This window comes from Crocodylus siamensis, chromosome 2 (genome assembly GCF_052110815.1).
Source record: "Crocodylus siamensis isolate JL-2025a chromosome 2, ASM5211081v1, whole genome shotgun sequence".
Lineage (NCBI taxonomy): Eukaryota > Metazoa > Chordata > Crocodylia > Crocodylidae > Crocodylus > Crocodylus siamensis.
In genome coordinates, this window is record NC_143396.1 from 201977160 (window position 1) to 201990498 (window position 13339).

The 13339-nt window shown below is 42.1% G+C and overlaps 1 protein-coding gene across 1 annotated transcript in view; it reads left to right on the plus strand.

Moving 5' to 3' along the window:
* The window catches only part of CCDC34 (coiled-coil domain containing 34), a 33382-nt gene that overhangs the window by 14258 nt on the left and 5785 nt on the right, over nucleotides 1-13339 (plus strand). The gene's annotated exons all lie outside the window — the stretch shown is intronic.

Genomic DNA, 13339 nt, shown 5'->3' on the forward strand with positions numbered 1-13339 from the left:
CATAAATACAGAGCACAATACTTAAAAACATCAAAAATGCCCTAATGTAAGTCCAATCTTGGCATGTGGGGCTTGATCCCAGGTAAAGTGTGACAAAGGTGCTATCAGTGTCCTGCAAGGACAGGAAGTAGGCAGTACTTGAAGATCCTGTTAAAAGACCTGCTTTCTCAACACTGGTTTGGAAGTCCACTTGAAGTGGCAGGAGCATGGAGCACTGTGGAGGGCTGAGCCTTCTGGAGGGCTGAGCCTTCCTTTTCATGACCTGTAAAGTGTGCATATTTAACAGAAAGTGCTTCTACACAGTACTTGTTTTCTTCAGGGATATTTTTGGAACATTTCAGAGGGCATGTATATCTATCCTTTCACCTTTTGAAACATTTCAAAGGCTTTTGAAAATGTGCAAATATCTGTCTACACTGTATAAATCGGAGACTAAGTACAGTCAGAAAGCACAAGGCTGAATTGATTCAGTCTTTGCAGGTAGACAGAATGGGCTTTGTGTTTTGCTTCCTCTTCCTGCTGTCCCCGAGGTCTCTGGGATTTGCAGTCCATAATCACAGCAGCATGACCATCCAGGATTGTTCATCACTTCCTTGTCTCGCTTCCAGGTGCCTTTGGGACTTGCAGTCCACAGTCGCAGCCAGCAGTAAGTTTAGCAAGGCAGGGCAGCTTTGTACTCGGGTGGGGCGGGGGGAGGGGAAAGAGTTTAACCCCCTCTCCCTGGCCCCAGACCTCAGCCGAGGTTTGTCTGGGGAGGCCAGTGAGCCAGCCCTCACTTCTCCAGCTAGGGAGCAAAAGAGGGGTGGGGCCAGCTGTGCTGTCTGGAACTGACAGCCTAGCCCAGGGCTGTAAAATGCTGCGATGCTGTGGGACTCTGATTTAACTTGAACCAGGAAGGGGTCTGGAAGAGAAGTTTTGTAAACTGGTTTGACCTAAGTTAGTTAAGTCCGATACTACGTTCAACCAAGTTTATCTCAAACCAGTTTTAGCCATTTTGAAACTAGTTTATGTGCACTGACTTGTATTAAACCAGTGTCTGATCATTTAACCATTTTATGTGCAATAGAAGTCCCTAGCCTTTGTGACTAACATGGTTCCAAATGTATTTACGCTTTATGTGCGCCTTGGGTATATTATGTGATGTACAAGCTTCTAGTGGATGGGTGAGCAAAAATGCAGCCCGTGGGCTGGCAGTGAACTCCATTTCCCAGCAGCCCATGCCTGCATGCTGGGGCTTGTCTTCATGGAGACCCCAGCTGCACCTGCACTATGATAGCAAGGTTGGGGTTGCCATGGAGACTGGCCTAAGCCAGGCTGTCAGGGCGTGCAACAGGTCAGAGCAGGGGGCTGTTTTGGAGCTGCTGGGATCTTGCAGTGGGGACAGCTTGGTCTGGGGCAAGGGCAGAGCCACAATCTGCAGCCTGTATGCTCTGGACAGGGGTGTGCAGGCAGCAGATCACGGCTGTGCCCCGGCTTGGGACCAGGCTGTCAGCACTGAAAGGAGCCAAGACAAAGCCGTGATCTGCTGCCTACGCACCCCTGCCTGGAGCATGGAGGCTGCATATTGCAGTTCTGCACTGGCCCCGGACCAAGCTGCCCCTGCCACAGGATCTTAGATGCTCTGGAGCAGCCCCCTGCCCTGCCGCGCTCCCTGCCAGCACGGCTGAAGCTGGTCTCCGTTGCAGCCCCAGCCTTGCACAATCAAAGCTCAGGGGCTGCTGGGAAATGAGTCCAGCTTCTGGCTGGATCTGCCTTTTTGCCCATCTCTGCTCTACAGCAGTGGTCTCCAAACTTTTTTGATTGCACACCCCTATCAGTAAAAAATTTTTGAGCACACACCCTCAATATATGTATTTTTATTTATTTATTTATTTATAAATTATATACATGTACTACTGTACCAATATATTATGTACAATATATATAGATAAAAAATACATATAAATAAAAGTTCTAATATTTTCTTCCTGCACCCCAATGGATTGTCTTGAGCACCCCCTGGGGTGCGTGCACCCCACTTTGGAGACCACTGCTCTAGAGGAAGCCTCTGCAGACTTGCGTAAGTAATGGTTAAGAGAAGAACAAGCAGGTGAATGTTCTTTATTTCAGTTTCTTCCAAGGATTTTATTCTATCCATCAGAACTGGGATGTGAGTACAAAGCTGCACTGGGAAGCAAATCTGCATCTAAGAGCTATAATGAGGAAGGCCTCCTTTAGTCATAGCTTTATTAATGACTTTTTTATAGAATTTCCATAGGACAGTGGAGGCCAACATTTCCTGTGGAGCCCAGCCCAGCCTGGCCCCTGCATGATCAGGGCATGGGTCAGACTTCCTCAGAATCCAGCCTGGCCCCTGCATGATCGGTTAGGGGTCAAACTCACACAGAGGCCAGGCTGGGCTCTGCGCTAATTTGGCCCCTACCCCAGCTGGGACGTAGGCAGAGTGAGAGGCCGGTGGCACCTGGCTCCCGGCTCCCAGGTGCTACCAGCCCTGCCCCTCCAACCCCTGCTGTTGGCACAGTCCCCAATTCTGTAGTGCGTGCTAAATCAATAAAAATAAGAAAATGCCCCTAATTTAGCACAATCCTGAACATTTCAGTTGATAAATTGAAATGAATGCTTAAAAATAAGCATCAATTTTAGTTGTCAAAATGTTAAAAAATTGATTTCTGCTAAGCCTACGTATTAGGGAGTGCTTCTATATCTAAAAGCTTCTGTGTGAAGCTGCTTTCGCATTTTAGCTCTATTATTCTTGAATCAGGAATTAGTTTAGATTTTTGGCACAGGAAACCTTTCATTTATGACAGTCTTCCTCTGGGGCCTGCGATTGCTGGCTTATTTCCCAAGACCGAGGACCTGCAGAGGCAGTTCTTGATGGGAAAAGTGCTTCCTGCCTGCAGCTGAATTTCTGATTATGGTCTTCTCATGCTCTCCCACCATTCTCCTGTGGTACTTCAGCTAACTAAGGGTATAAACAGTTGTAGATTTGGAGTTGTTTCAAAAGGGGGACACTTCAAAACAGCAGTAGCTTTTATGTGCTAATTGTTATGTGTGGACAAGCCAAGAACAGTGCAAGTGTAGTAAAATATTGCAGCTTTAATATTGGATGAACAAGTTAACATTGGAGCAGTTTTGCTACATTTTATATGGTTCCTAGTTTGTCCACAAGTAACAGTTACAGGGGTGGGCAATTATTTGGGTCCATGGGCCAAATAAGGAATTCAAGTGAGCTGTTGCATGCTGGGGCACCTCTGAGTTAAAATGTATTAGCTTCTGCCCTATTGAAAGAGCTCCCAATAAACATGTGGCTGAGGATGGTTTGGGCTGTAAATCTTTAAATCTCTGTAAATAATGGCACAGTCTCAGCAGTTACTTATGTTTTTGAGGCTTGCACACTTGTCTTTAAGAATACTTTAACTGAATAACTCCACTTTTTGTGTTTAAAATTCTGGAAAATAATAGCTGCATATTTTTTCCTCTACCTGTTTATTTAAAGTTTTGAGCCTGAATTGCTAAAACCCTTTTTGTTCTCATTCACTTTAGCCAAGGGACTGATTGTAGAACTTTACTCCAAGTGAGGTAAATGTCCTGAATATAATTAGGTTAATTACTGTGAGACAGGACTCTGCTGTTATGTATGTGGTACATGTTTAAATATAGAAGTATATGTAAATTGCTGTGACAGTGTAATTAATTAGAACCTTGTCATAACAGTAAGAATCTCTTATGAATAAATGCTAAATATGATAGGTTAGTATGATTGAAGAAAAGGGCTGATGACACAGTCTTTTTGATAAATATTTGAAAAAAAACACACATTTAATGTACTCCACTCTCCTCCTAAGTTCTCTTTAAATAACTTTTTGCACCTTTTCTACCAGTCCTTTTTAAATCCAGCTTTATTAACTAAGACAATTGACTGTTAGAGAAGTGTTATGACAGAAACTTAGTAGGCACAGGGAATCTAATTTTGGTGTTTAATTTTTATTTCATCTTTAAATTTAATCCATTTTTTAAAAAAACGAATCAAACACTCAAGTACTGAATGCTTCCCTGTGTCAAAATAGGAATATTATTTTTTAAATAATTAACTTAGCGTTTTACAAGTTGCATAATTCATTTTTAAACCCTTTGTTCAGGTAGCTTTTATGCTGTTGCTTGTGTATAATGTGATGTAAGGTACCATGTTAATTAGGATTAAGCTTTAGTTCTTTTATTTCCCATACAACAGTAGTAGTAATGTTTTTGTCCCTTTCATATCAGAGCTTTTACTGTGAAATAAATTTTAAAAATGCAGAATGCAAAAATGCAGAAGTTCAGATTTGGAGGTGATAGCCTGAATATTTATTTATGGGCTTTAGAAGAATCAAAGGGATTATATTTTCTATTCATATCTTTTTTTATGTTACATATGAACAAAATCAATAGGGATAACTTTCTTATAATAATCTTAACTGTTGCAGATATTTTTAGGTTGAGGTTCTCTTTAAAAAAATACTTAAAATAGAACACAGAGAATAAGAGTATTGAAATCAGTATTAAATTTCGAGGTTATTATTTTATAGAGGTCTGTCAGAGATTTGAGGGTGAGTTCCTTGTTTTCTTGCTATGTGGTAGGAATTGGATTGTCATCAAAATATTTAGTCACTATTTTTACACAGTCATGAAGGAAACTAATTAAAAATAAAGTCTAGAACTGGGAGGATGCTGTGGAACTTGCAAAAAGGTGCAGTGATATGATACTAAAACTGTAAGATGTACATCTTTGTTTGCTTCCTGTTTCTTCAGTTTTCTGTTTTTTAAGGGTAGTCTTCCTGGGATAGAGTTCGTTGTGTTTTTCAGTATGTCAGTCTTTCCAAAACAGGTTCTTTCAGACCTGATGTTAGTGCTCTGTATTTGAATCTGCTGACCAAGCCAAGCAGATGATGCATGTATTAAGCCAGGCATGTTGGATTTATTAATGCTAAAATCCTAGTGAATATTTACTGAACAGACACGAAAGTGATGTAGTCTTTAAGACTCTGCTCCACATGGGGACAAAGACATGACTGTGCAGAGTGCTGCAGTTTCTGAATTTTAGGTGTTTGACCTGGAAGTAAGATCCTCTGCCCTGGTTAGGTATCTAGGTTTCACAGAATGCAGGGGAATAGTTATATACAGTAGAATGCAATCCATAAAAACAGCATACTGAGTAGGGCTCACTTAAGATGAGCAACAAATGTTGCTTCTCTTTTCTGCAAGACCTCAGTGACTTGAATGCTTACTCGTGATATGAGAGGTCTGGATTTAATTCCTTCTCTATCTGTGGAAGTCATTCACCACTTTAGACAGTAGTACTCACTGGGTTTCTTATTGAAGCTGTTTTACTTGCAGGAAATAATGAAATATTAATGTGTTCAGGCAGTGGGAGCAGAAGTGAGTACAATTCTATAACCTATGGTTGGGACCTTTGCATGCACTTTAATTTAAACACTCATTGCTTAAAATATTAAATAAGTCTTTGGAGCAGGCACAGGAACCCAGGTTTTCCCCCTTTCAGGTGAGTGACCAAAGCACTAGACTTAACAGAGCAGGGCCACTTCATGCTCTGTATGGTCCAGTGAATTTTACTTGTATACAGAATGCCACAGTTTTAGAGAACAGAAGCCTTGGAGAGTGCTTCCATCCCAGGACAGCCTAAGGTCTGGTAAATAGAATATGGAACATGTCAGTTGGATTTTTTTCGACACAAAGGAATTGAATGGAGAGTTTCCATATCTTAAATGAGAGTTCTAAACATTGAACTCCTGTATAAAAGGTGAGGATATGGCCCCACTGTCTTCTCTTCCAGCTGTGCTTAGAAAGAAAGGGGATGAGTGCCACCACACTTTGTGCACAGACCAATGTGGTGGTAATGGTTCTCATAATGCTTTTAATGGATTGAACCAGTTATGTGAGATAAGTGGAGTGCCTAATCCAATAGTTATCAAACTTTTTCCACTCAAGGTACCCCTTTTTTTGATTCAAGGCAGTCCTCCATAACTTTTGTGAATCAAGCAACACCCCATTTCAGAAACTCATTTATTTATTACAGTGCTTACCTCCTTGCAGAGGGGCCAGGTGGGGATGAGCCTGAGCCTGCCCTTATCTCTGGACACTTGCTTATCTCCTCACAAGGCACCCATCAAAAGATCTTGTGGCACACCAAGGTACCTTGGCACCTAGTTGACAATCACTGGCTTAATCTGTGGATTTTCATGTAGACATAAGTTGTTAAAATCTATGAAAACAAACTGGACTTGCCTAAAAGCAGAAGTTTTAAGTGCTGGGGCACAATGATATCAAATTTCTTATGTCTCCAAAGTTAGTTGGCAGTGAAGCAGAAATTTGAGCACTGAACTTTTGTATACAGGTGCCTAAACTTTGCCTATTTTAGTCCTATTCAGGGCACCTACATGACCTTACCTGGGCCTGAGTTCTTTAAACTGGCTTCTGTGTATTCTCACTTTATAGTATCAAAAGGCCAGTGCCTGGAATGTTTTACAAAGCAGTGTCATTTGGGAGGGGAAACATTATTTATGTCTCAACACAGAAGATTTCAGTCCTTGAGACCACATAGCAGAGGTGCAACCCCTGCTGGCCCCTATAGACTTTGAGCAATAATCTCAGACAGTATTGGCTGTGACTTGATCAGACTTTCTCCACAGATCTCTGTAAACAGATTTGAATTTAGTTTCAGTAGAGTCGATTTAGGCTGATTTTTGGATACTTTTCAGCATTCATAATTTTGGGGGTTTAAGATTGAAACCTAGTGTAACATTTCCTAAGGGACTTCATTGTTGTTAAGACCAGGTAGATTTCAACAAGATTTTCTAAGTCTGACACCCACACCCAAGTTAAGTACCTTTTATCCTGGGGTGGAGCCGTCTGAAGAGACATAATCCAGAGGGAAGGCTGTGTAAAGCTATATTTAGGTTATCTTGAGCTGTCCAATTTCTAGGCTGCTGTAGAGGTTGAAACTGCCTCAGTGGAACATAGAGCAGGGGGGAATTTCCCCATGACTGTCTGTGAGCTTCACTACAGTCCAGACCTACTGGCCTGCTCTCTAGTCCCCCAGTCCCACCCCTTATGTACATACCGCACAGAGAAAGAGAGAGAAGTATAGGGGTCTCATGTAAACCTTGTACTGCCAGAGTTTTGTTTTGGGGCTGTAGCAGAGTGATGGCAAGATTTGACCACCAATTATTTCTGAGGTGGCTGGTGTGATTGATATTAAGATGCTGCCAAGAGGGTGAGCAGAAAACAAAGAGAAATATGAAAGAAGCTTTTAATTGTATAGATTTGCTTTAGTGGCAATGTGGTTATTTCTGTCCTAATAAATTGTTTAATGGTTTTGGGGTTTGGACAGAATGAAACTGACATCCTTCTCCAGACTCTGGATCTTTTTGGTAGCTAAAAAAGTATAGATTAATCATTTTTTCTTTGGTTCATGAGTTGGCAGTCATTCACTTAAGGCATTGGTACCGAGTCAAAGAAAAAAAAATCCTTCTTGCTGAATCATCAACTCTACCATGTGCAACCCCAGGAATGGTTTTGGGTGGAGGACTTCCAAGTACTGACTTAGATCAGTCTTCATTAGTTATCAGCTTGATGAGATCACACCCCAGGGTGATATACCTGCAGGCCATGTTTGTGAATGTTCTCCTTAATAATATACTTGGGTGGGGCAGTGGGAGCTTAAATCTTCCTTGCAATAAAAAAATATAAGTGTATATATTATAGGAAAATATTCATTGGAAAAATTGAATCATTTTAAAAGCGTATTTATAGTCACTAGTGTTTTGATGAATATATTGTTTGAACATAAGATCAAAGTCAATCTGATAAAACCAGGTGTAAACAAATTATATGTATGTGCATACAAACGAATGAAGAATTTGTATATTAATGCATCCTTTCATAGCCTTTTAGATGGACTAGTAGATATGTGTCAAACCTCTCTGTGGACCAGATGGGTGACCTGGGACCAGTTCACAGGCTGGATGAATGGCACAGAGCCAGCCCAATTGCAGAGCTGCTCTGACTGGTCTGGGACTGTGCTGCATGCTGTACCTCTGGTCAGCTAAGGATATGAGTAGCAAGTGGCACCCCTTGCATTGCAAACCCTAGATTGGCTGGATCAGGTGCCATGTGCAGCACAGTCCCAGACCAGCATAAACAGGCACCGAATCTGACATAGGAGGGACCTATGGGGTCCACCCCCACCCTGCCACATACTGGATCCAGCGTCTACTCTGGCTGATCCAGAACTGTGCTGCGCATAGCACCCACTCCAGGACTCGCACTGCACAAGGCACCTGCCCCAGACTGGCTAAAGTGGATATTGTGTGTGGCACTGTCCCTGGACCAGCTGGAATGGGTGCTGGATGTAGCATTTGCGGGGGGCGGGGATGCTGGCTGGATAATATGGGCCAGATATGGCCTGAGGAGCCACAGACTGTATCTTTGATATCCCTGGACTAGTAGAAGAAAAATGATGAGATAAGGGAGGGAGAACTAGGAAGTTGGAAGGAAGGAGTGGAACCTAAAATAGGCTATTAAAACAACTGGAAATGTATGCTAGCTTTATGGAGTAAAATCTGTTTAGTACTGCAATATAGATGCAGATTTTCTGATGGTACCTAAATAATTTCTAAGCTTCTGCAAAATCCAGTTCCACAGGGGGCTCCCATGGGCGTTTTCTTGGAAATACTGTAGCCTTATGCTGTTGCAAGTATCTGTTGTTTTTATGGTGAAACTGATATCTCAAGGGGGCCTTAACCTTGGGCCAGCCCTGATTGTTTGCAGGAACATTCATCTTGTAAGTTATAATTAAGTATGCGCAGACTTAATTATACACATTTCTTTCTCTCTCTTTTAATTAACACCTTTTAAAAAGGCTTTTGGCATTTTCTTTATTTAATTGCTGTTCATTGTCCAACAGCTCCCCATTCTTTTCCTCTCTTGCTGCATATATATACATATGCATTCCCTGGGCTTAGCATGTAGAATGGAGGGTTTTTTAACTACTTAAGGAGGTTTCTTAACTACTTAAGCCAGTCCAAAAGTAAGTTTCTTTACCTCTTTGGCTTGCAATTCGTGTACGAAGTTTGCAAAGCCGACCAACATATGAATAGTTTAGAGGCATATACAGCTAAAGTAGGATTCACACATTGCTCTCTTCTTTTTCAGTAGGGAAATCTGTTGTTTTTTTCACAAGTTTTTCCTTTTCTCAAGAAATATTTTAATTATTTTGTCTCTTTCATTGACATAAAATTTGCACATAAACCCAACATGTATAGCTAGAAACAGGAACTGATGAGAGAGATGCTGGGAATGTTGTGAGATGGAGTGAGGGTAGAGCAGTTCTGAAGAAAGCAAAAAAAAAAAAGATGCAGCAGCAACAAGGAGCAGCAGAGGTGTATGGTCCTTGGGTGCTGAAGACGAGCGATGTTGTGTATGTTTTCATAATTGTTGGGGCTGGAAGGGACCTTCCAGATCATCAGGTCCAGTCCAACAAGTAGGCTGTGGGGCAGATTTGAGGCAGCCTGAGCATAAAGACCAGTGGTGGGTTAAGATTTATTGGGGTCCTAGGCAAAGAGAGAGATGTATTGGAGGCTCCCCACACCCCATTATAAACATGAATGTATGGACTCTCTAGCAGGAGGAGGGGCCTCTTCCTCTCCTGGTCCTGCTGCTGCCAAGGGCAGGGCAGGCCTCTGTGCACCATATGGGAGGCTGGGTGGACCCAGCTGAGCTGCAGGTGGGGTGGCACATGCCCACCTCTCTTCTCTGCTCCCTGCCCCCCTCCCTCCCACCACAGCAGGGCGAGGGCGGATGCAAGCCACTTGCTGTGGATCTGCTTTGCTACGCCTGCCTTGGAGGACCTGCTTCGGCCATGCACACCCCTGCCTACCTGGCAGTGGGAGGCACAACTTGCCACTCCCACTGCTACTGGGTGGGCAGAGTGTGCACAGCTGGTGTGGGGCTCGCAAGGGAAAAGCAGCAGAGTGGAGAGCCCTGAGTCCACAGTGAGAAGCTCGTATCTGCCCCGCGCACAAGGTTATACAGGACTTTAAAGATTAGTTTCTCTGTAGAGGATAGTAATATCCACATGCTTGCAAGAGTCACAAAATTGGTCTGAGTTGCAGCTCAGACCAGAAGTTTGTAATGGTGAACAGTGGGAGAAGTTTTGATTTTTATTAAAGAAGATAGATGGGAGTCAGGATCACCAGTAAGTTATTTATGATGTTTCCTCCCAGTTAGAGAAATGTTAGGTGTGTTGTTGGTTTCACTGAAAGAGCTGTATCTGAGCATTGGTGAAAGAATCCCTAAAGGGGTGTTTACACTATGCACACAGAGCTTCTGGGGGACTGGGAGTGTCACTTCTGAGCACGCTCTGCCCACCTGTTCCCACTTGGATGCCCCAGACTTGAAAATGGGCCAGTGAAGCTGCTTGTAAGGTGTTCTCCCAACCCCCACCTACTTTTGACCTTGTTGGAAACAGTGAACTCGAGACTAGTTTTAAGGTCTGTAAATGGGCGAGAATATGGAAGTCTTGTTTTATATCAAGAAACGTCTTGCTATATCATTCAGTGTTGGAACAAAAAAAATCAACATTTTTCATGGAGCAGAATTCCTGTTTTCTGGCCAGGCTTAGTGGTGACACGTATTTTCCTCTAAAGGCTTATATAAACCATGTCTACGTAAGCAGGTTGGTGTATCTTTCTTTTTCATGGTGGTTATGTGGCAGGATATCTCAGAGTGCATTGCTTCAGGTTGCTGAAGTTCTTTATTTTGCTGTCTAGCCTTCATTACTACTGGTGTATTATGGAATAGATTCTGCTCTATTTCCCCATAATTTATTAATAAAAATATATAGTCAACACATTATTTTAGGACTCCTGCGTATATGCAAGTCGAGTACGTTTCTTGCACTAGGTAAGATCATATTGGATACAAAAACATGGTTATATTTAACAATGCCAGCATGGTCTAAACAGAGAAATATTGGTAAAAATGTAGTAAAAAGTTGAAACAAATAAAGGCCTGGCTGCAAAAAGTAGGTTAATAAAACATGGCCACCGCTAATAGAATTCTGTACTGCTGCTCAGACCAACAGGGACAGGATTTTACAGCAACATTGGTATAGATTAGCTCTTCCCTCAAAATAGTTTATAATAAAAGGTAATATGATAGTAAGAAAAAACACCACTGTCAACATTATCAGAGAAAGTTATACTTGAAATTAATTAGAAATAAACATAGCTCTTGCATTAGTAAGCTTTTAGGTACATTGTTTAAATCGCCATGGTTTGCTTTCTGATAAAAATAAAAGGTCCATTATAAAAGCATGTGTTTCTTTCAATCTCTTTCTCTACCCCATTAAATGATATAAGGTAATATTTTTTTAAGGGTGATGTAAAAGGAAAGTTTGGGTCTCTCTGATACTGTTTTTAATGGGCCACTAACCACTTAATTAAAGAGCCACAATTGGCCAATAATGGCTCTACCTGTGGCCTGAGCGGGGGAATTGTTTTGACCTCATTTCAGCATTCAGCACTGTCTTGTGCTGATAGTTAGATTTCCATAAAAGGATAAATTAATCTTTAAAGTAGTTTAAGAGTATATCATTTCTAATTTTTCTGTATTTTGTGTCTTAAATCTAATATTCTGTAAATTATATTTGGTGATCGTAAAGAGCTGTAACTACAAGTATCTTTATTTATCGCTTGTGGGGACCAATGGAGATAAGGAGTTTCCCACAAGAGGAAATGGTGCCACACATCTGAAAAAGTACTTTCTTATATGAAAGGTGAAAATGCAGCAGAAGCATTGTCCCTTCATTTGAAAGAAACTTCCATATATATATAATATCTGTTTCTCCCAGTCTCTTTAAAAATGAAGGTTTTCGTTAAGCTCTGGATGTATTCAGACTCTCTGACCACCAGGAACCAGACCAATCGAACTATGGATGTGCCATTTAGTTAGGATGACGTATAGGCTTCCATTCTTGCCAACTGTGATCAGTTTGAGGAAGGAATATTTTCCTTACTCTTAACCTTCAGAATGTCTCTTGTGTTTTGATCTGCAATAGTATAGTAACTGTATAATTTGCATTTGATGGGACAGCTCAGATTCTCTCATGTGGTCACAGGGAGTTTACAGATAAGGAGTGATACATTATTCCAGGACTCTTGTCAGAGTCCAGTCTCTTGCATTCCCAGATGACTGTTTTTACAAAAGTGTCCACAAGAACATTGAACCTCAGACCTTGCTCACCAAAGTCACAAAAAACCTACAGTGTACCACAGAGAAGAACAAGAGAAGCAAAGATATCACTGATTTCTTGGCTACTTTAGGGAGGAATCTGGTAGGTAAAATGTACTTAGATGATCTGCGTAAGTGGACAGTGTCTTGCACTGCAGAAGGTAAACCCCAGCAGTCCATGCCAGTTTGACTTGGAGGAGAAGTCCCTCCGATCCCAAAGGTAGTGTTTGGTTTAATCCTGAAGCGTGTGAGAGAGGCTGAGAGTTATCTCAATACTGTCAGGAACATCGGTGCAGCCAGTCAGTCTCCCACCTGAATTTGGCCACTGTCCAGAGCTTCAGAGGCTGGCAACTCCCTCCCGGCAAACCAAACCTAACTAATGTATTTGAACAGGTGGTTTTCCCCTTCAAAATAAGTTGTGGTTTTTGTTTTTGTTTTAAATGTTTCTATCCTAGGTCATGTTAGAGCTTGTACCTTCTGCTGCAGGACGGGTATAACACTTGACAGTTGAGGCTCTGGACCTCTGAAAACCCATAGGCTAGGGTGCTCAATCCCTGGCTTGAGGGTCAGATCTGCCCCTTCTTTCCCCCAGTACTGGGCCACAGGGCTCCCCAGAGATCTGTGGGGAGTTCTGTGAGCTAGCATGGGTGCTTAGAGCAGTGTGAGGCCTAATCCTGGCACATAGGGACTAGGCAGGTGTGCCAGCCAGGCAGGCATGGCCCCAGGGCTCAATCAGGCCTATGGACCAGCTCTGTGCCATTCATCTGGCCTGTAAGGCCAAAACTGAACATCACTTTGTAGGCCATCTTGAGGGCCCATAAGCCCCAGAATATTCCAGTGAGTACTTTTAGGAGTAAGTGGTTGTCTGCCTTAGAGGGCAATCCCAGAATATATCGCCTCTTTACATCACTTCCAAAAACACCAAGGGAAGATGGAAGCATTCAATAATCCAGCATGTGAGACATTTGATAAATACTGAAAAGTTAAAACATTGATCAGGTTACGTATTGTCCACAGAATGCATTTCTGTTGGCTTTTCTCTGATGGAAAG